Source organism: Bos grunniens, chromosome 4 (assembly GCF_055505025.1).
Source record: "Bos grunniens cultivar Pamir isolate PY7600 chromosome 4, Bosgru_T2T1.0, whole genome shotgun sequence".
In the NCBI taxonomy this organism is placed as follows: Eukaryota; Metazoa; Chordata; class Mammalia; order Artiodactyla; family Bovidae; genus Bos; species Bos grunniens.
The window spans coordinates 85638169-85642294 of NC_141168.1; the positions used below are offsets into that span (position 1 = coordinate 85638169).

General features: G+C 34.1%; 1 non-coding gene across 1 annotated transcript; it reads right to left on the reverse strand.

Moving 5' to 3' along the window:
- Positions 1-694: 694 nt before the first annotated feature.
- Positions 695-801, reverse strand: LOC147374459 (U6 spliceosomal RNA). Its single transcript, XR_015163329.1, has one exon. It is a non-coding gene; the product is annotated as a U6 spliceosomal RNA (small nuclear RNA).
- Positions 802-4126: the final 3325 nt, after the last annotated feature.

Genomic DNA, 4126 nt, shown 5'->3' on the forward strand with positions numbered 1-4126 from the left:
TTACTGCTTGTAGACTTTTGGATCGCAGCCATTCTGACTGGCATGAAATGGTACCTCATAGTGGTTTTGATTTGCATTTCTCTGATAATGAGTGATGTTGAGCATCTTTTCATGTGTTTGTTAGCCATCTGTATGTCTTCTTTGGAGAAATGTCTATTTAGTTCTTTGGCCCATTTTTTGATTGGGTCATTTATTTTTCTGGAGTTGAGCTGTAGGAGTTGCTTGTATATTTTTGAGATTAGTTGTTTGTCAGTTGCTTCATTTGCTATTATTTTCTCCCATTCTGAAGGCTGTCTTTTCACCTTGCTTATAGTTTCCTTTGTTGTGCAGAAGCTTTTAAGTTTAATTAGGTCCCATTTGTTTATTTTTGCTTTTATTTCCAATATTCTGGGAGGTGGGTCATAGAGGATCCCACTGTGATGTATGTCAGAGAATGTTTTGCCTATGTTCTCCTCTAGGAGTTTTATAGTTTCTGGTCTTACGTTTAGATCTTTAATCCATTTTGAGTTTATTTTTGTGTATGGTGTTAGAAAGTGTTCTAGTTTCATTCTTTTACAAGTGGTTGACCAGTTTTCCCAGCACCACTTGTTAAAGAGTTTGTCTTTAATCCATTATATATATAAGATAAGGTGACCATAGGTGTGTGGGTTTATCTCTGGGCTTTCTATTTTGTTCCATTGATCTATATTTCTGTAAAAATATGGAGCGCTTCACGAATTTGCATGTCATCCTTGCGCAGGGGCCATGCTAATCTTCTCTGTATCATTCCAATTTTAGTATATGAGCTGCTGAAGTGAGCACCAGTATATCTTTCTTGCTTACCTAGTTTATACACAGTGGTTTGCTAATCCCGTAGCCCTAATTTATCCCTAACCCCTTCCCTCTCCATTTCAGTAAACATAAGTTTATTTATGTATAAGTTTGTTTCTGTTTACAAATACACTCATTTGTATTTTTTTATTGTACTCTAATTCATAACCAGTACAATGTTTGTTTCTCTCCTTCTGACTTATGTAGTTAAGCATAATATTCTTTAGGCTCATCCTAGTTGCTACAAATGATAGTATTGTATAGGTAGATAGATGGCTATGTGTATAACATCTTCTTAAGCCAATAATTTGCTAATGTGTACTTGGGTTGCCTGTCAGGTACTGTGACTATTATTAATAGTTCTCCTATGAACATTGTGATGCATGTTGCTTTTCAAATTAGCCTTTTTATTTTTCTGGATATTTACCAAGGAGTAGAATTGCTGAATCATATGGTAGTTCTATTTTCAGTTTTTTGAGGCACATTTATACTGTTTTTCACAGAGGCTGCACAATTTCCCTTTTCACCAACAGTATAGGAAAATTTCTTTTTCTCCACATCCTCTCCAACATTTGTTATTTGTAAACTATTTGATGATGGTTATTTTGACATGTTTGAGGTGACATCTCCTGGTGGTTTTGATGTGTGTTTCTTTTTTCATGTGCCTGTTAGTATACTGCATGTCTTTTTTAGAAAAATGTCTATTCAGGTCTTCTGCCCATTTTTTATTGGGTGGTTTCTTTTATGATAATTGAAATGTTTGTCAGTGGCATCATTGCAAATATTTTCTCCCATTCTTTATGCTGTCTATTCATTGTGTCAATGGTTTCCTTTCTTATGCAAAAGCTTTTAAGTTTAATTAGGTCCTATTTGTTTATTTTTGCATTTATGTGTTTTGCCTTAGGAGACTGAACCAAGAAAAAATTTGTAATGATTTTTATCAGTTTTCTACCTATGTTCTCTTTTAGGAGTTTTGGGGTTTTCATTCTTCCATTTATGTCCTCAAACCATTTTACATTTATTTTTGTACATGGTGTGAGGTTATGTTCTAAACTCATCATTTTCTCTGTTTTGTCCAATTCTCCCCGTACCACTTGTTGACAAAACTATTTACTCATTGTATATTCTTGCCTCCTTAGGTTAATTGACTGTATGTGCATGGATTTACTTCTGAGCTCTCTTTTCTATTCCATTGATCTGTGTGTCTGTTTAGTGCCAATATCATACTGTCTTGATTAGTGTAGACTTGTAGTATAATCTGAAGTCTTGCAGGATTTTATCTCCAGCTTTGTTCTGTTTACTCAAAATTGCTTTGGCAATTTGAAATTTTTGTGGTTTCACACAAATTTTAGAATTATTTGTCCTATTCTATGAAAAACTTAATGGGCATATTAAAAGGAATGATGTTAAATTTGTAGATTGCTCTGGATAGTACAGATGTTTTAGCAATATTAATTCCAATCCAAGAGCATAGGCTATCTTTCCATTTCTTTGTATCATCTTCTGTTTCTTTCAACAATGTTTTAGAGTTTTCAGAATATGAGTGTTTCACCTTCTGGGTTAAGTTTATTCCTAGATATTTTTATTATTTTTTTATGTGATTTCTAAATGTTTTTTTTTTAAGTTTCTTTTTTTTTTTTTTTTTTGATGTTTCATTATTAATGTCTAGAAACAAAATAGATTTCTGGGTATTAATCTTTTAATCTTGTATCCTGCAACCTTGCTGAATTTATTTATTGGTTCTAATAGTTTGAGTGGAGACTTCATGGTTCTCTGTATAAATTATCATTCCATCTGTAAATAGTGATAGTTTTACCTCTTGCCTTCTAAGGTTAATACCTTTTCTTCCTGCCTCCCCACCTCCCTTCCCCCCATTTTCTTCTCTCTTTCCCTCCCTCCCTTCCTTTCTTCCTTCCGTTTTGTCTGGTTGATACATGTATAGGACTTCCAATAGATGTTAAACAGAAGTAGCAAGAGTGGCCATTCTTGTCCTGTTCCTGATCTTAGAGGAGATGCTTTCATCTTTTCACCATTGAGTATTAGTTTGGCTGTATGTTTGTCATAAATGACCTTTATTATATTGAGATATATTCTGGCTATATACTAGCTTAGTTAAGTAATCTTCAATCCTTATTATATATTTGCCTCTCCTTTTGGTATTTTCCCTTTCGTATGGATTCTTACTTCTTATCCATTTAAAGAAGACTCTTCAACATTTCTTTTAGGGTAGGTTTAGTATTGCTGAAATTTTTAAGTTTCTGGTTTTTCTGAGAAGTTCTTTATTTCTCTTTATTTATCATTCTAAATGGTAATTATTGCTAAATAGAGTTATCTTGAGTGAAGGTTTTTTTTTTTTGTTTTTCCCCTCTCAGCCCTTTGATATACTATGCCACTGCTCCCTTGTGGCTTGCAGAGTTTGTGCAGATAGCCTTATGGAGATTCCACTGTATTTAACTACTTTTCTCTTGCCGCTTTTATAATTCTCTCTTTAACTTTTGCCATCTTCTTTATGATAGTCTTGACGTGGGATTGTTTGGGTTCGTTTCTGGGAGCTTGTATGCTTCCTCTAGTTAGATATATGTTTCTTTCTTTAGATATGGAAAGATTTCAGGCATAATTTCTTCAAATACAGTTTCAATATCCTTCTCTTTCTCTCTTTGCCTGCTGAAACCCTATAATGCAAATGTTGGCATGCTAATGTTATCCCAGATATGCATTGCATCTCATGTTTTTTTTAAATTTATTTTATTTTATTGTCATTCTGTCTGCTGCTCTGATTGAATGGTTTCCATCATTCTATCTTCTAGATCATTCATGTTTTGTTTTGCATCATTTAGTCTGATGTTCATTGTTTCTAGAGGGCTTTATATCTCAGATATTTTATTACATATTTTTGTTTTCTTCACATTTTCTAGGTCCTTGTTAAAATGGTCTGTGTTTAGATCAATTCTCTTTTCTAATTCAATTACTATCTTTATTACCACTGTTTTGAATTCATTGGTACCTTATATATTTATGTTTCATTATTTAATTTTTTAGAGGTTGAAACTTTCTCCTTCAATTAAGAGTAGCTCCTCTGACTTTTCATTTTGCTTAACTCTCTCTGTCTCTATGAATTTAGATGAAACAGCTCTGTATCATGGCCTTGAAACTGTGAGCTCATGTGGGAGCAACCCTGTGTGCACTGTGAGTGCCCAGTGCCTTTGTGGGGAGGACTGGATTTCATGTGGATGCCTGTCAAGCCTTCCCTCAAGATGCCCTGGCTACTTTTCACCTGTAGGGGGTGTGATGGTGAGGGGGGAGCTAGAGCCTACAC